The sequence below is a fragment of the Siphateles boraxobius genome, unplaced genomic scaffold (assembly GCF_051911475.1).
Source record: "Siphateles boraxobius isolate OS27281-9 unplaced genomic scaffold, OSU_SipBor_1 100, whole genome shotgun sequence".
Classification (NCBI taxonomy): Eukaryota; Metazoa; Chordata; class Actinopteri; order Cypriniformes; family Leuciscidae; genus Siphateles; species Siphateles boraxobius.
In genome coordinates, this window is record NW_027508701.1 from 2,406,401 (window position 1) to 2,426,400 (window position 20,000).

Consider the following 20,000-nt stretch of genomic DNA (forward strand, 5'->3'; position numbering starts at 1 on the left):
GTCTGGGGTCTGACATAGGCGCTCATCATCAGCTACCAGCTGAGCTATCAAGTCCCTCAACTCCTGTAACTCATTCCCCTCGTCCACCCCGTTCCATATTTTGGCAATGCAGTTGGTAAAAAATAAATAAAAAAATAATCCCCACCTTACCTGCCCTGTTACTGGTCCACCAAAGAACAGCTGCTGCTTTGCTTGTAAAGAAAAAAGAAAAGAAAAAAAACAGATTTGGAACACGTCTCTGGCTTTACCAATCGATCCTGCCGACTACGCCAAATGTGGCATAAAGGGATACAGATTTCAGAGCTTAAGCCCAGGCAGTTAGCAGACTACGCCACAATGGGACTTACACCCAAAGAATTAAGTATTTAGTTCAACTAGGCACTCAAGTTCGTTGATGGATAGCCATAGACCGTGGTCCAGTACAAAAACAGACTTTATTTTCACTACCACAATGATTGAGATTTCATAACAAACAACATACACAGTACACCAAATCAAATAACAAAACACACACTCAATATTCACTCCACTCACTATACTCTATTCGAAACACGCACACACACACGATAGGAGGGCAATAGGGCGGAATCTTACCAGTGGGAGGCTAGTGGCTCGAGCAATGAGCATCCATGAAAAACACCCCAATCACACGTGTCAAATTTCACACACACACAAGGGAAATGACCACACTTGGTGAACACACAGCCACAGCACACGCCAAGGGACCCGCCACCGCAAGGGGCACTGCTCCCACTGGCAGTTCTCAGCACCTGGACAAAGGACAGACACGTGGCAGTTAAAACAAAATTGCACACACAAAACAAAAAAAAGACTATAAACAAGGTCTAATAAGCCACCCGTTCTAAAGCCCAAGGTAGTACTGGAGTTAGCAATATGAACAGAGACTCAATACATCAAAATAAACAATCAAACATGGATAAAACATCCACAACAATGGGACAAGATTGCCCTATGGATCAACCACTTCAAGATCTTCAGTCAATGTGGACAAATTACATAAAAAGTTAAAACAAAAGAAAAACAATCACAATTTGGCCAATCCTCTTGGATATCAGCAGCAGGAAAAGGCCTCCATACAGGATTTCAAAAGAAAGAAATAAACACAAAACAAGCAATTAAAGTGGTGTCAGTTCATTGAACAGTCTACACTCAAACACTGATTCACAACAATGACAGAAAGGAGAATCAAACAGTGTTAAACAAGCAACGATGTAACACGCCAACCAGCCGCCTGTTAACTACAGGTTTAATAATCATTGGTCCCGTGTGAAAAGGCAGCCGTGTACGACGAAAATACGTTAAAAAAACACGTAACGCAAAAAGCATAAGCAAAGCAGCAGATGTTCTGCGTCGATGTAGGCAACTGGCAGCCACACCCCCGGTTAAACAGCACTCCCTAAAATGCACAGGATGTCCATTTACAAATATATCCCACATTAACCATTCAACTATCACTCAGTATAGCAACATACCTAAGAGTAACAGCGTTACGTCACTGGCTCCGAGCTCGGATCACGGATAGCAGGGCGCACACTCAGCTGGTGAAAGGGCTGCAGCCGCACGGGGGATTCTATAGCACGAAACATTCCCTATAAGCCCAATTTATGAAGTCAACGAGTGGGAAAAAAGAAACTGAGCTAACCATACCTGTGGCGCTACGGTAAACCGATAACCAAGGCAGACATCAGGTCGCTGGGCATGTAGACAGGACAACAAGTCGCGTACCGGTGACATCACTTGTCAAAAGAAAAGTCACGGTTTATAAAGGGGTTTAGCCCTCGCGATCGGCTCAGAGTTAACTGCCCAGAACCACTCACAGCACAGCAAATTAAGTGTCACTTCAGAAGGCATGAGCCAGACAGCTGCATCCTGCTACATCAATATAGTAATATAGTTGGTAAAAGCTGTTCATTCATTCACACACAGACGCGATTCATATTTTAAATAAATAATTTAAACATCTGTGTCAGTCATTCACACACATACACGCGATTCATATTCAAACAGTGTTTTTGCGGTTTACATACACTAGGATATCGTGCATACCTATCATCATACATGCCAACCCCCGACCTCCCCATTGTGGTGGAAGTGGATGTCGCCACCTCATGTATTGGAGCAGTGTTGTCTCAGCAGCAGAGGAATCTGCCCACGCACCATCCATGCGCCTACTTCATAAACCTTAGCAGAACTACGACATAGGTGACTGTGAGCTCCTTGCTATCAAACTGGGACCAGAAGTGTGGCGCCACTGGCTGGAGGTCCTAGTGATCACGGACCAATGAAACCGAGAATACCTTCACAACACCAAATGGCTGAACCCTCTCCAGGCCCAGTTGGGCATTGTTCTTCATATGATTCAACTTCACTGTATCCCATCGTTTGTCTAAAAACCACTATTGTCAGGATTACACTCTCCTGACGCTCCCAGCTATACATCACTCACACTTACCAGAGTTCTCAAGCTCGCCTATTCCCCTTTATCCCTTCATCACGGACACTATATCACCCCAGCACAGACACACAGCCAACTTCTAGTCTCTTGTAGGATTTGAGAATGAATCAAACACACATGAATCTTCCAGATGATTTGTTCAAACATAATTCCACACAAAAACCTCAACTCTACAGTCCAAACCCCAAATCAACAATCAAGGACCATAAATGAAGTGGGCTCCAGCCAGTCTGAGCAAACTAGAGAAAGCCCCTAGCTAAGTACTTTATGGCCATACAAGCTTGTCAAGATGAGCCTAGCTAAAGGAAGAACGTGTCAACATTAGGCAGTTTTTAAAAGACGGATTGGTTGTGAGATGGCATAGCTTGAGTCTGACCAAGATAACGGCAGAGGTTGTTTGATTCCAAGACAAAAGATCCAAAACAGACCTTATTTTTGAAACCTTTGCATGACCTCTCTTACCTCAGGATTGAAATCCACAGAGAAACTCACAGAAATGCTTTTATATGATCAGAATGCACCAGATCACTCCAAATGCTAGTTGGACTTATAATCCAACATCGTTCAACTGAATAATTCTATATCATGCCTATAACCTATATATATACAGGTCCTTCTAAAAAAATTAGCATATTGTGATAAAGTTAATTATTTTCCATAATGTAATGATAAAAATTAAACTTTCATATATTTTAGATTCATTGCACACCAACTGAAATATTTCAGGTATTTTATTGTTTTAATACTGATGATTTTGGCATACAGCTCATGAAAACCCAAAATTCCTGTCTCAAAAAATTTGCATATCATGAAAAGGGTCTCTAAACGAGCTATTAACCTAATCATCTGAATCAACTAATTAATTATAAACACCTGGAAAAGATTCCTGAGGCATTTAATAAACTCCCAGCCTGTTTCATTACTCAAAACCGCAATCATGGGTAAGACTGCCGACCTGACTGCTGTCCAGAAGGCCTTCATTGACACCCTCAAGCAAGAGGGTAAGACAGAAAGAAATTTCTGAACAAATAGGCTGTTCCCAGAGTGCTGTATCAAGGCACCTCAGTGGGAAGTCTGTGGGAAGGAAAAAGTGTGGCAAAAAACGCTGCACAACGAGAAGAGGTGACCGGACCCTGAGGAAGATTGTGGAGAAGGACCGATTCCAGACCTTGGGGGACCTGCGGAAGCAGTGGACTGAGTCTGGAGTAGAAACATCCAGAGCCACCGTGCACAGGCGTGTGCAGGAAATGGGCTACAGGTGACGCATTCCCCAGGTCAAGCCACTTTTGAACCAGAAACAGCGGCAGAAGCGCCTGACCTGGGCTACAGAGAAGCAGCACTGGACTGTTGCTCAGTGGTCCAAAGTACTTTTTTCGGATGAAAGCAAATTTTGCATGTCATTCGGAAATCAAGGTGCCAGAGTCTGGAGGAAGACTGGGGAGAAGGAAATGGCAAAATGCCTGAAGTCCAGTGTCAAGTACCCACAGTCAGTCATGGTCTGGGGTGCCATGTCAGCCGCTGGTGTTAGTGCACTGTGTTTTATCAAGGGCAGGGCCAATGCAGCTAGCTATCAGGAGATTTTGGAGCACTTCATGCTTCCATCTGCTGAAAAGCTTTATGGAGATGAAGATTTCATTTTTCAGCACGACCTGGCACCTGCTCACAGTGCCAAAACCACTGGTAAATGATTTACTGACCATGGTATTACTGTGCTCAATTGGCCTGCCAACTCTCCTGACCTGAACCCCATAGAGAATCTGTGGGATATTGTGAAGAGAAAGTTGAGAGACGCAAGACCCAACACTCTGGATGAGCTTAAGGCCGCTATCGAAGCATCCTGGGCCTCCATAACACCTCGGCAGTGCCACAGGCTGATTGCCTCCATGCCACACCGCATTGAAGCAGTCATTTCTGCAAAAGGATTCCCGACCAAGTATTGAGTGCATAACTGAACATAATTATTTGAAGGTTGACTTTTTTTTTTGTATTAAAAACACTTCTTTTATTGGTCGGATGAAATATGCTAATTCTTTGAGACAGGAATTTTGGGTTTTCATGAGCTGTATGCCAAAATCATCAGTATTAAAACAATAAAACACCTGAAATATTTCAGTTGGTGTGCAATGAATCTAAAATATATGAAAGTTTAATTTTTATCATTACATTATGGAAAATAATGAACTTTATCACAATATGCTAATTTTTTGAGAAGGACCTGTATATATATATATATATATATATATATATATGTGTGTGACTATTTTGCTTAGATCACATTTGCAAGTCATGCAATTGTTATAACTATCTGATGATTGATTGAAAGTCTTGTTCCTATCAGTATGATCATACGTTCATAATTCTGAAGATGGCTTAATTGAAATCTGTGTAAAATATATCGTATCCTTTTTATAAGAAATCATGACTAAACTTTACTCTCTGTACTCTGCTCAGAGCGGGAAGGTAAGAGACCACAGATAACTCATGGTTTGCGATGAGAGGGGAAGAAACAGCAACCTCTCAACTAAACACCATGTCTAATTCGTCTGAACTCATCCAGGAGGCTGGACAAACATTTGAATTTAAAATCTTAGGACACGAAAAAAGCATTAGAAGATTATTAGAAGACGATTGAGTAACCATGTAGACGAGCAGACAAAAGACTGCAGATAAAGATCAGAAGAACATGGGTTAAACAGCTTCTTTCAAGCCATCTTAACTACTCTCGTCTCACTTCTCTTTCTCTTTGTTTCTTTTCTTTTCCGTTGAGAGTCTCAGTTCTAAGTTATGTTTTGCTGTAAAGTTTTGGTCAAGGATTTGACTGCAAAGCCTGCTTCCAACTTCAAAGAATTTTCATCCATCCGCCAACACACCACGTGATTGGCTGCCCAAGACAACTATCCAGACACGATGAGACCGCCAACCAATCAACGAACCCAGCAAACCCCCTTTCACATCAACAAACGGAATCCCTAAAGGAATGCAAAGACAACTACAAGTAGCCTCCAGACTCTTAGCTGAACTCGTGCTTTGATATAAAATCGAATAACCTGCATAAGAAACAATAGAATCTTAACAATCTTAAAACTCATTATTTCCTCACTTCCTTTCTGCAACTCATATGAATGTGTGTGTGTGCATGTGTTTGTGTTAGATATTATTTATATTTGTTCTCAAACCTTTTACACCAAGTACCACCTCAGAAAATATTTGGCTCTCCAAGTACCACCATAATGACCAATATTAAAATACAGTAGTAGTAGGCCTAACTATTCAGCTACAGCTATGCACAGCTCAAAAACCAGTTAGTTTTAGTTATAATAAGAATATGTGTTATTGTCAGCCACTTTAAATGAATGACTGATGATCTGCTTTTATTTACTTTTTTATTCAAAATATTCAAATTTGTTAGCTATAGCATTACATCACGTGTACAATGACGTTAGTTAAAGGTGCAAAACGCAAGTCTCTGAGTTTTTGCAGAACTACGCCCCCTCTGGCAACAAGCAAAACTGCAACCAGAGTTGTGCACGCTCATGGACCACACGCACACGCAGGCATGCATGCACGAGCTGTTCATAACTAAAGGAGCATCTGCCGCACAAATCTTTGGTGTACAGCCAAAATGTCTTCAGAGGTAATAAAGTTATAAATCTGCAAGTCATTTCAAATATATGGAAGGAAAGACATATGTGTGAGGGGAAAACGGGGGTAGTAGAAAACTTTGTTTATGTGTTTACTGTTTATGTGTTTACTGTATCCACCTATGATTGTATTGTTATGAAAACAAGTTCATGAACAATATAATTGATTACTTCGCAAAAGCTCAAAATAATAATCATACCATACACGGTTGGTCAACAACGTTGACTCAAATGTCTAAAGGTAATAAACAATCAAATGTCACCATGACGTTTTCATAAAAGCCAAACAGGTTGCGGGGTTCAGCCTGTTATTGATCTGCTAAGTAGAATATTCCAATAACAATACATCCTTTTTCTGTTATAATTTACTCAATTTATTACAGGTCTAAAATATCGAAAATACGATTAAATCAGAGCTAGGGATGAGTCGAGATCTTCGAATAGTCGAACTGCGTTCGAAATTCGATCATAAAATTACTTTTTTGTCACAGATCGCGCAGCAGGGTATTTTCCTGTCGGGGACACAAGGTGTCACTAACATGAATGAAACCCCCTACTGCGCGATAGGATGCCAGTGTTTTATACATAGTGCAACCAAACAACAGAAGAAGAGCACCGTGACCGTTAACTCTGCGCCCAACAGAGGTGGGTAGTAACCTTTACTGTCAATGGTAGTAACCATCTACAAAGTAGGCTACATTTACTTCCTTGTACGTTCCTCTCGTTACGACGTTCCTCTCGTTACTTTATTTAAGCAATACATGCTGTTAAATGCATAGTTTATTCCAATCGCGCTGCATCTTTTTTATGGGCATGAGCAATGCTCAATTCACAAATGAATCACCCTTTTTAGTCGATTCTGTTCAAAGACTTCATCAAACAAGTTGGCAGATCTGTCTTAATCGGTTCACAAATCAGTTTCAATGATCTGTTCAGTTTCCTGCACGCACTGAATCCTCTGAAGCGCTTTCAATTCACACTCGGAGTCGTAACAGGAAGATTTAAGAACATCAAGAGCGTTGGATGAAGTGGCCGTGGGCCTAACAGTTACAGTTTAGTCTAGTGAAAGCAAATCTGCAAATGCATCATATTTTTGCCAGCGATTAAGATATGTATTAGTTGAACATCTTCGTAAGCTGTCTGTGAATGAACGATTCCACAGGACGATACATTCGAGTTCATTTCATTCAGGTAATACATTTTACAATCAAACAGATTATTACGCGACGATAGCACTACTACAAGTATGATGACATTATCCGTTTTTTGAACATGTTAATTTATAGGCTACATTAAATAAGCTACCATTGTCCACAGTTTATGAAATTAACACCCGCCATCCCGCGGTAATGTGTGTGTATTGCTCAGTGGCATCACACGAATAGTTTTCATTGAAACTAATTTGTTTAAAAAGTAGGCTATTGCAGTAACAAGGCAGGTTCGCATAAAATGATTATGACATATGACATTATTTTTTTATCTAACGAGCATCTGGTTTGGCGATGCAAAAACGGACTGTCGTGCTTATTGTTTTTTTCTTCTATGTTAACTATGTTTAAAAAAACGACGAAAACATGTTACTTGTTCAATTAATAAACAGTTTGTTTGATGCCAAATCGCTAAAGATGAAATTGGCCTCCCTTTCTGTCATTGTGAGTGTGCGTTTTTTTTTCCGATTTTTTTTTCCGATTTTCGAACGATAATCGACTTTTGCTCCTCGATTTTCGAATGGCATTTTTGGCAGTAATTCACATCCCTAATCGGAGCTAAACCAGGTCCAGACCCAGTAAAGTTAGCCTCTGACGAAAGGTATTGTTTTACATAGAGTATAATACATTGTTGCCCCCACATACCTCATATATACTACATACAAAATGTACCACATTCACGGGAACAATTTACTATTTTTACCGAAAAATACAATATAGCCAATGCAACGGCGTTCTTCCTTGTTGGTCAATAACATGAACACCTTAGCATGCTAGCAATGGACACAAGGCTAACGTTACCAGTAGGCCATACACAAAAACATAGTTAGCATCTTTTATTGGATATGTTTTATGTTTCATGATGTACTATTCTTCCGAACACAATTCCTAGTTTATGAAACTGTTCACTAATAATGGTAGTAAAACCAAGTCTGATTGTACATGTATCCAGCTTACGCTAAAGCATTACACATTATACGCATCGTCATTTGTTGTCATAACGTACATAGATTGGCCGTATCAAACATTAGAGACTTGGCTATATCTTACCGTTTTATCAAGAAAAAAGCCAACTGAGGATCCCGTTTGAGACCAAGAGCAGACCGGAGATCTCTCCATTTGTTGAATGCCTTCCCGAGGTTGACTCTCGTCTTACTCCGACGCCTGTCTGACTCCAATTTGGACCTTTTGGTGGCACTAGACAAAATTTTTCTTTTCTTTACTGTACGTGGAGTTTGCGTTGGGGTTTGGAATGGACTACAAGCCGGTCTCTTTGAATCCATCTTCTACCTTTGACGCACGAGTTGTCTTCGCTGATGCGGAGAATGGCGGCGCCGGCGAATACACAAACCTGCGAGACATAGCCTGGTGAGCGTGAACGCGCATGACGTCACGCCCAGTCTCAAATTCGAACCCGAATCCCTCTTATATATTTTACAGTACAGGATTATAGAGGCAATCTCAGTGCGCAGAGAAGGGCTCATTCAGCCCATCAGGCAGTTCTTTAAGCATGTATGGGTTAGAAAAACGGGTATTTTTAACATGAATTGTTGCGCAATGCACCTTTAAGCTATATATGGGCGCTGGGCGCTGTCTGATTATTCTGGATAGGATTATTATTGACGCTTCCATAGACATCAGTGTGTATTTTACAAACACTAAATGTATTGTTTTTTTTTGGTACTTATGTGAATTTAAATGTCTGAAACCTAAAATAAACATTATGTGGTTGAAAACCCTGAATAGTTGTGAATGATATATGACAAGCCAAGTGCTGACTCCGCTGAGTGCGTCTGTCTATGGCTCAGCTCCAGCCAACGCGCAAAAGCACAGTTTGAATTTAGCAGTTGATCACGTGATGCACTGACCGTTCTACTCACACCGGTGAGATCGAAGTTCATTGATTCCTCTGCGTACCACACTTTGAGAATCAATGTGTTAGAGTAACCAATAAAGTCTTGTTTGTATTTTAGAGAGAAGTGTTCTTCTGTTATGTGCTTACGAATTTAACATCTTGAACTGCTGTCTTAAACTCTAAGTTACCTTGCTAATAAAAACTCTTTTCACTATAGTTTGGATATTTATATCACTACAGAGCTGATAGTTGTGGCCCGCACAAATGAACGCTGGACGAGTCATTTGCTCGGCCGTAAATAAGTGATTCTTTCAAATTCCTTTTAAATTGATTAATAATTACCGTTGAGCTAAATTGACCTGTTTCTCTTACACTCTTCATTGTATTTCCCTGTAAAGCTGTATGAGTAAGACAAAAGAAAGACTCTTCATGACCAATTTTAGACTTCCAGTGTATTGTTTATCTGGATGTTCATGTGTCTTTCATGTTGCCTTGTCTTTGCTCTTACTCTCTGCAAGATCACAACTGTGTTACTTCCATTTAAATATCCTCTTCAGTTTCTGTTGTATTCCACCAGTACCTGATGAGTTGTGTGCACTACAGCTTTGGCTAATTTTTGCTGCTTTAGTATTTGTAAATTTCATTTTTTACATGTTTCTATGGTATACTGGAAAACAATGGTGATCATTTCATAACTTTTAAAGCCTTTTATTGGCAAAAACATTGAATATATGAAAAGAGTAAATATTTACAGTGTTTACCCTTCTTCATAACTCTGCAATTCAGTCTGGCATACTGGATATTAGCTTCTTGGCCAAATCCTGAATAATGGCGCTCCATTCTTGCCTTATTAGTGCTTGGAGTTGATCACAATTTGTGGGCTTCTGCTCGTCCACTTGCCTTTTGAGAATTTACCTCAGGTTCTCTATGGGATTAATATCCGGGGAGTTGCCTGGCCATGAATCCAAAATGTAAATGTAATGAACGCCGAGCCACTTCATTATGATGTGATGTGATTCCCATACTTGGAATTTGTCCTCCGCCTTTAAACCATGCAAGTTAGTCCACACACATTAGGAGTAGTGAGTAGTGAACACACACACCCGGAGCACTCAGCCATTTGATGCCCACGATTGCCCCAATTATCACTCTTGCCTTGTGACAAGGTGCTCCTGGGCAGAATTGTGAGAAAACCTACTCCCTTGAATGAAAAGCAACCCTACACATAGATGGTCTCAGGATACTTCACTATTGGCACGACACAGGACTCATGGTAGTGTTCACCTTTTCTTGTCCTGACAATTGATTTTCCAAATGTCCCATACAGTTGGAAGGGGGCTTTATCAAAGAAAATACCTTTGCACCAGTCTTTTGCTGTCTAACCCTTGTACTTTCAGCAGAATTTTGTTAAAATTTGTAAATAATGCAAAAACATACATAGTAAAATACCTGGTCAAGGCATTCAACTTTGGTCTTGTAATCCAAGATTATATTTGGCTTCTTGTCTTCTCCTTTGCTTACTGCGGCATCCTGGTGAATTGTGCTCATCACAAGCACATTTTTGTTTTGTTTTTTTGGGCAGTAAGACACAAAGAGTATGTGTGCTTGTAAACATTGATGAAAATTTCGATCTCCCCCTTGTTGTCACCAATGCAGATGGGAGCTCAGGCTTGTTTTGTTTTTTTCTCACCATTCCAAGCGTGATCAGTTTCCTCTTGAAAAGTGCTTGGCCAAGGGCATATGATGTGAAAAAAACTGTCACATGTTATGGTGTGCACTTGGGAGACCTGCTGACATATCGAGGACAATATGCATTGCCAGGTTCTTCTCTCTCGCCGGGTGAGGTCATTCTGCGCAGCTCGTTGAAGGCCAATGGGTCAGGACCAGTTTAATCCATGGTGTGGGATCTTGGTCTGGTAGACTTGAAGGACTGCCATTGTATGAAGGGCGGATCCAGCTTGACCTCTGCGACATATGCTCTAGCCATGAGGGCAGATGTAGTTCTGTACAGCTTACTTCTAATTTACACTGCACACGCCTGCGACGCAGATTGTGGCCATTCTAGTCAATGCTTGTGTGTCACGGTTCATGAATTCTCTGTGTCCTTCTTGTCTCGTGCCACTGTTGTTGTGTGTGTGTGAGTGGGCGTTGTCTCTGATCATTACCGCTGATCACCTGCACCTGATCTGTGGTGCCTATTTAGACTCACTGTTTTCGTCTTGTCTTTGTCAGATCGTTGTGATGTTTTCCCGGTGTTTGTTGCTGATCCTGTCTGGCTGTTGTTCGTGATCCCTGTTCCTGTTTTGGATTCGTTGTGTCATCTTCTCTGTTCTACATTGTCACTCTCTGGATTCGGATTCTTCACTTCAAACATTCATCACCATTCTACCCGTAACAAAACCTTGTCGGAGCTGCAGTGTTGGACAAGCTACTTGGAAAATGTAGTGAGCTAAGCTAGTAATTACTCTACATTAAATTAAGCTTCACTACATTGAAGCTACCCCTTTTGGGGAGGTTGTTTGCTATAGTGACAAACAATTTGAAGTGTGTGTTGTGGATATTTAAGAAAAACGTTTCTTTTGCTTTGTATATTCAATTTAACCCTCTGGGGTCTAAGGTGTTTTGGGGGTCCTTGAGATGTTTTGACATGCCCTGACATTTATGCTTTTTTCAGTTGCTTATAAACATATTAGGCAAGGCAAGGCAAGGCAAGTTTATTTATATAGCACATTTCATACACAATGGTAATTCAAAGTGCTTTACATAGAAGAAATTAAAATAATCAAAAGAAATCAGAATAATTAAAACAGTTTAGAATAAAAGATAAAATACAGAAATCAGAATAATTAAAACATAAAATAAAATACAGTGCAAACAGTCGGACGAACAGTGGCACAGTGCTCATTCAGTAAATGCACAGTTAAACAGATGTGTTTTGAGTCTGGATTTGAATGGCAAAGGTGTAATTACACTCTATTTAGCACAAACAGGGCTACCATAATATGTGAGCAACATGTATGTACATGTTTCTATTTTTGATAGAATATTGTTTATGCATGGTTATTGATAAAACGAAAAATTAAAGTTTCTGAAATAAGGCCACAAAACACATACTAAATATGTGTCCGCAAGACTTTTGACTAATGGGTGTTGTGGCCTAGAGTTTTTGCTTCAAAATGATCTGAAAATCATCCTGCCTAATCATTCACATAAAACAAAACGCTGATTTAAATTTTGTAAAACACCTTTTGTTTAGAAAGGCAATATGCGTGTGGGTGTGAACGGCCCAACCCCTATCATGAATAATTCACACCTGAGAAGACAATGGGCATAATCAGCCTTTCATTCAGGTGTGTCTCACACGAAAGAATGTGAGGAGGAAAAAAAAAGAAAAAGAAAAATTATATATATATATATATATATATATATATATATATATATATATATATATACACACTCACCTAAAGATTATTAGGAACACCATGCTAATATTGTGTTTGACCCCCTTTCGCCTTCAGAACTGCCTTAATTCTACGTGGCATTGATTCAACAAGGTGCTCAAAGCATTCTTTAGAAATGTTGGCCCATATTGATAGGATCTTGCAGTTGATAGGATCTTGCAGCAGATTTGTGGGATGCACATCCAGGGCACCAAGCTCCCGTTCCACCACATCCCAAAGATGCTCTATTGGGTTGAGATCTGGTGACTGTGGGGGCCATTTTAGTACAGTGAACTCATTGTCATGTTCAAGAAACCAATTTGAAATGATTCGAGCTTTGTAACATGGTGCATTATCCTGCCTGAAGTAGCCATCAGAGGATGGGTACTTGGTGGCCATAAAGGGATGGACATGGTCAGAAACAATGCTCAGGTAGGCCGTGGCATTTAAACGATGCCCAATTGGCACTAAGGGGCCTAAAGTGTGCCAAGAAAACATCCCCCACACCATTAAACCACCACCACCAGCCTGCACAGTGGTAACAAGGCATGATGGATCCATGTTCTCATTCTGTTTACACCAAATTCTGACTCTACCGTCTGAATGTCTCAACAGAAATCGAGACTCATCAGACCAGGCAACATTTTTCCTGTCTTCAACTGTCCAATTTTGGTGAGCTCTTGCAAATTGTAGCCTCTTTTTCCTATTTGTAGTGGAGATGAGTGGTACCCGGTGGGGTCTTCTGCTGTTGTAGCCCATCCGCCTCAAGGTTGTGCGTGTTGTGGCTTCACAAATGCTTTGCCGCATACTCGGTTGTAACGAGTGGTTATTTCAGTCAAAGTTGCTCTTCTATCAGCTTGAATCAGTCGGCCCATTCTCCTCTGACCTCTAGCATCAACAAGGCATTTTCGCCCACAGGACTTCCGCATACTGGATGTTTTTCCCTTTTCACACCATTTTTTGTAAACCCTAGAAATGGTTGTGCGTGAAAATCCCAGTAACTGAGCAGATTGTGAAATACTCAGACCGGCCCGTCTGGCACCAACAACCATGCCACGCTCAAAATTACTTAAATCACCTTTCTTTCCCATTCTGACATTCAGTTTGGAGTTCAGGAGATTGTCTTGACCAGGACCACACCCCTAAATGCATTGAAGCAACTGCCATATGATTGGTTGATTAGATAATTGCATTAATGAGAAATTGAACAGGTGTTCCTAATAATCCTTTAGGTGAGTGTATATATATATATACATACACACACACTGCCGTTCAAAAGTTTGGGGTCGGTACGATTTTTAATGTTTTTAAAAGAAGTCACTTATGCTCACCAATGCTGTATTTATTTAATTAAAAATACAACAAAAAATCAGTAATAATGTGAAATATTATTACAATTTAAAGTAACTGTTTTCGATTTTAATATATTTTAGAATATAATTTATTCCTGTGATTTTAAAGTTGAATTTTCAGCATCATTACTCCAGTCTTCAGTGTCACATGATCCTTCAGAAATCATTATACTATGCTGATTTGATGCTCAAGAAACATTTCTCATTATTATCAATGTTGAAAACAGTTATTTACATTTTTATTTCAGGATTTTTTGATAAATAGAAAGTTCAAAAGAACAGCATTTATGTGAAATAGAATCTTTTGTAACACTACCGTTCAAAACTTTGGGGTCAGTAAGTATTTTATTTTATTTTGGGGGGGAAATAAATAAAATAAATCAATACTTTTATTCATCAAGGAGGAATTAAATTGATCAGAAGTGACAGTAAAGACATTTATAATGTTTCAAAAGATTATATTTCAAATAAATGCTGTTGTTTTTAAGTTTCTGTTCATCAAAGAATCCTAAAAAAATGGTACACAACTGTTTTCAACATTGATCATAATCATAAATGTTTCTTGAGCATCAAATCCTCATATTAGAATGATTTCTGAAGGATCATGTGACACTGAAGACTGGCGTAATGATGCTGAAGATTCAGCTTTGATCACAGGAATAAATAATATTTTAAAATATATTAAAATATTAAAATCGAAAACAGTTATTTTAAATTGCAATAATATTTCACTATATTACTGTTTTTTTTGTTGTATTTTTAATTAAATAAATACAGCATTGGTGAGCATAAGTGACTTATTTTAAAAACATTAAAAATCGTACCGAACCCAAACTTTTGAACGGCAGTGTATATATATAATCCAAATATAAGTGAAAGTCAAAAGCACATTTTTAGTAGCCTACATAGTCATTCCTGGAGACAAATCCTGTTCAAATAGGCTATATGGGCCATTCTACGGAATTTGTTCAAAGTTAGAGTTGGAAATATCTTGAAAAGAAAATTGTCTTTTCCCATAAATTTCTTATAAAGTATTCTTTTTAAAAGTAGGCCAATACATTTTATCATAAATATTTTAAAGTTAAGGATTCATTAGTTTGATATACCTTACATTGGAACAAACACTATAATAACATCTTAGTTGATGAGTTTATTTTTGACAGAACACAGCCTACTATATATTTAACATATTAGCAGAAACTGAATAACAAAAGCTTATTTGATATTTTAGAATTCAAACTTTATAATCTATCCAAAACTACGAAATGTTGTCTTTCATATTTCATCTGTAACATAGTAGGCTAAACATAAACAACAGCGCTCATCTGTGCCGTTAATTCATTCACACACAGAAACGTGATTCAAATTTAAAGAGTCTTTTTGTGTTTACAGACACTATTCCATATCGCGATTAGAACAAAGCACAAGAATAAAAAACTTAGGCTACTCACAATTCTCGGCTAGATCCGTCGCTCCTCAAAATGAAAATAAACCAGCACATATTCTGGATATATGTCCCAGGATTATTCCTCACAGTCACAGCTTCGCAAGAGAAATAGTACATTAATCTGATGATTAAATTTGTTGTGTTATCGCGTTTACAAGGGGCTTTGACACGTTTGCATGTGTCGCTTCAGATCATTTGCGTCTGAATACCGCGCGCTCTCCGTGGGCATGTCACATTAGCAGAATAATGAGCTGAGAGAACGATAATAAGATCGGCTGACATCCCTCGCTTTTTTTATAGATTACATAAACAGAGAATATTTATTTTAGTTTTGAATTAGATATTTTAAAAGTACAAACGTAAATGATTATAAAGATATATTGCTCATGCTTGGGTGAATAGTATTCACTGAGTTTTGTTTAAGTTTAGAGACGTGCTCCAGAAAAAAAGTTAACGGAGATGGAGAGACAGAAAGCACACCCTGTTTATTTTCTTTATTTTACAAAAGCACAATGTTTTATTTCGATTGTAAGTGGACACATAAAAAAATAGACATTCAACAGTTTATTTTTTTATATTTCTTAAGTCTGTATGACCAAAAATGACAGAGTATTTTAAGTCTATTTTCCTGCTATGTGAAAAAAATCGAGCAAAACGCGTTTGTCGGCGCCAGAGGGTTAACAGCATTAGGTTGAATAAGTTTAACTGTGTAACTGAAAAGCGCACATATTTTTGATGCGTCACTGGCCCACCGGTGGGCCCATTTGCCATTGCATGTTTAAAACAATTATGTCCTATATGTAACCTGATCTAATATTGACAAATAATATATCGTTGGAAAGCTCTAATGGCGCTTTTCCACTCATGGTACGGTGCGGTTCGGTTCGGTACGGCACGCTTTGGCGCTTTTCCACTGCATGGTACGGTACGGTACGGTTTGGCTCGGTACGGCTCACTTGTGGCGCTTTTCCACTGCATGGTACAGTACGGTACGGCTCGCTTCGGCTCGCTTTAAATGGTACCACCTCTGTTGAGGTTCCAAGTGTACCGTACCGATACTAAAATGTGACGTGGAAGCACTGTAGATCACTGATTGGTCAGACAGACAGAATCGTCACTACTAGCGTTATTGTATTTGTGAGACATCAAACCCGCTAGATTTAAATAGCCAGTAACAGCCACCGCTGTAGCACCTGTTTTAAAACTACTTGCTTGACGAAAAAAAACTTCCAAAAATGAAATGGCTGAATCGTGGTCAGTGGACGAGAAGCGCAGACGTTCCTCTTGTTGGTTGCAGAGGAGCGGATAAACTATAACGATCAGTCATAATCCCACCCACTTTGAAGCGGTACTAACTGCAGTAGAAAAGCAACCGAGCTAAAGCGAACCGAGCCGTGCCGTGCCGCGCCAAGCCAAGTCGTACCACGCAGTGGAAAAGCGAAGCGAGCCGAACCGTGGCTCGCCAAAAAATACCAAAAGTAGCTGACGTTGATGCCATGGTATGTGTGGTTTAACTATTAACCCCTGCCTATCAGTCAATACATAACATTTCCTCCATGACCAAACTGAACATCATGCATAGATTAGCTTGGAACATCTTACTGAAGAGTGCCATCTTTCTTTTTTCTTGGTGCCCTGTTGATGTGGTGATAGTCGAGAGCCGCAAGAAAGACTCGTGAACTGTAAACTGCATGTATGAAGCAGAAATGTTTGCTGGTGTACATGAGCATGTGATTGTGGAAAGACTCAAAGTTCTGCAGTTGATCTGAAGGAAACAAAAATGATAAGTTCAACTATTTCCAAACACTGCACACATGCAATGTGTTGGCAACAACAGTCTTACTCACCTGAAATGCAGATACTTGGGAACATCCTTGAGCCATTGTGCGTCAAGAATTAGTTCACAGAGTTTCTGATGGGCTTCTGAGTTAGGATCTATCCACTCCTTTTCCCTTGGCTCCACAAGGGGACCGTGATGGCAGCTACCCAGAGCCCAAGAGTGCTCCCCGGTTACATGGTGGAGTGGGCCGACCCACATGTCCTAAAATTGAAATGAATGCATAAATTTCAATTTCTGTGACAAGCAAACAGATCTAGCAGCCCATAACCTTACTTGTGCAGTAATCAGGTGATCAATTCAAAGAAGTCTGGGAGAACTCGCAAACAGAGAAACAGATCCGTCAGACAGATCTGTTTCAAAGCATTTCAATGTTCTCAATTGTTATACTGAGGAGTTATACTGCAGACATGGAAAATAGTGTAGAAGTGCTTTGCAAACATTGGGTAAGTCATGGACTGCTTCTTTTGGCAGATTTTCTTTCCATTTCTTTTGGCAGACTTCTTTCCATTTTCTGAGCTTTACACAGTTCCCCTTCAGGGACTACCGCTGCGTGAAATCGCAGTGGGAACGCCCGCAGCGTGACGCGTCTGAAGCATGAATGAAATCAGTCAATGGAGAGAATGAGCGTACGGCGAGTGACGTCATCGACCAGGAAGCTATAAATATCCCCTGAGTACACAATACGCCAGCTTTAGTTACTTCAGCAGCTCTGTGTGTGTCTGAATCTGTCGATTGTGCTTGTCTGTTTTGTCAGGAGTTTTCACTATATATTATATATTTTATATAAAAAAACCAATATGAGCGAGCAGTATAAGAAGTGTGTTCCCCCCTGTATTCGGTACATCACGGGTGGGGATTCACACGAGCTAAGTGTGGCTTGTTTGGGAGTGCAGCAATGCCCAGTCGGCTCTCGAGGGAGTCGATTGTCAGCATTGCGAGCGTTTTCCCTTGAGAACTCTGCGCTCGCGGCGATCGGTCTTCGAGGAGAGTGATTTGCTGCGAGCTCCCCGAGGCTCGGGTCCCGCTTCTGTTGAGGCAGAGCGGCGGCGCTTGTCTTCGGGCTCGCAGATGGATCTCGCTGGCGGCGTTGAGACGGGCTCCGCCCAATCTCAGCTATCTCCGACGAGATCTAGTGCCTCTCACCCGGCTCTGGAAGCACGCGCTGCGGCGGTTACTTCTGCCCGGGTGGAGGCACGTGATGATGTTGAATTGAGATTTTCCAGTTCTGAGGAGCTGGATGTCGAAAGCTTTGCATCAGAGAAAACTAGTTTATCACATTATACTGCAAATGAAGAAGGTTTGATGGATGTATTATCTCGGGCTGTTGAAAAGCTAAAAAAAAAAAAAAACAGTATCGAGTGGCCAGCTGATAGACAGGTTTCTAGAATTAAAAGCAATCTAGATGATAGATTTCTGTTTGCACGACCTCAACCTTCTAGCCGGTGCTTACCGTTCTTCCCAGATCTTCATGCTGAGGTTTCAAAGACCTGGGTTAGACCGGTTTCAAGCAGAATTTATACAAATCAGTCCAATGCTTATGGTAACATTGTTGGTGCTAAATCTGCTGGTTATGTGACGATACTGTAGGCGGAGGAGACGCTCGCGAGCTATCTCTCTCCTGCTTCATCGTCTTCACTTAAAGCACCGGCTCTTCCACCAAAAAATAAATAAATAAATAAATATATATACCTCTGTGCTGGTGTGGAAGGCTTACTCGGTGGCTGGGCAGGCGGCTGCATGTTTGCATACGATGACTTTTATGCAGGCTTTTCAGGCCGACCTGCTCAAAGGAAATCTGAGGGGGGTCCCCACCGAGAGAGACTTGCGTTCACCTCCCTTAAGGGTGCCCTGTCTCTCCTGGCGCCCTCAGGGGCCCGTCCTACTAACCCTGCCGAAACAGGGTGTAGAAGGGTCTGGCGAGTGCTTTCCCGAGGGACGCTCGCCGCCTCTAAGGAGGGTTCTACTGTGTTCAGACCAGTCGTTCCCTGCCGGTGCGCCGTTACAGGGCACTGTGTCTGTCACGCAGAATGTTCAACCAGAGCAAAGTCTTTCGTCGAGTTCGTCTTCCAAAAGAGCACAGCAGAAGCGGAGTGTCACGTCTCGTGCCCCCCTGCAGAGAAACTGAAGGGACGAGGCGGGGCGCTCTCCAGCGCGGCCTTCTCGGGGCAGGACTGATCTGAGGACAGTCATTGTCGCCAGAAAGGCCGCGTCGAAAAAGTCCTGACGGGCTGAACGTCAGGACTCTGAGGGTGGTCCCCATCGGGAAAAACTTGAGTTCACCGCTCAAAAACACGGTGCCCTGTCTTTCTCGATGCCCTCAGGGGTCTGTTCTACTAACCCTGCCTATACAGGGCATAGAGAGACTCGGCGAGCGATTTCCCGAGGGACGCTCGCCCCCTCCAAGGAGGGTTCTGGAGTGCTCAGACCAGCTGTTTCCTGCCAGTATGTTACAGGGCGCTGTGTCTGTCACTCGGGATGTTCATCCGGAGGCCAGCCTCGAGAGGCTGGTTCCCTTAGTAGAGTTCCTGGCGGAATGGGTCCCCCACCCAGCAGGGAGTTAGGATACTACTTCATAGAAAAAAAAAAATCCTGACGTGCTGAACGTCAGGACTCTGAGGGTGGTCCCTATCGTGAAAGACCTGAGTTCACTGCACAAGAACACGGTGCCCTGTCTTTTCCGATGCCCTCAGGGGTCTGCTCTACTAACCCTGCCTTCACAGGGCGTAGAGAGACTCGGCGAG

General features: G+C 41.1%; 1 long non-coding RNA gene across 1 annotated transcript; it reads right to left on the minus strand.

Annotated features, from left to right (window-relative positions):
* Positions 1–415: 415 nt before the first annotated feature.
* LOC143747066 (uncharacterized) lies at positions 416–1,852 on the minus strand. The gene is made up of 3 exons (XR_013206657.1): positions 1,669–1,852; positions 1,494–1,591; positions 416–1,417 (listed from the first exon to the last, which is right to left on the minus strand). It is a non-coding gene; the product is annotated as an uncharacterized LOC143747066 (long non-coding RNA).
* Between the last annotated feature and the right edge of the window lie 18,148 nt (positions 1,853–20,000).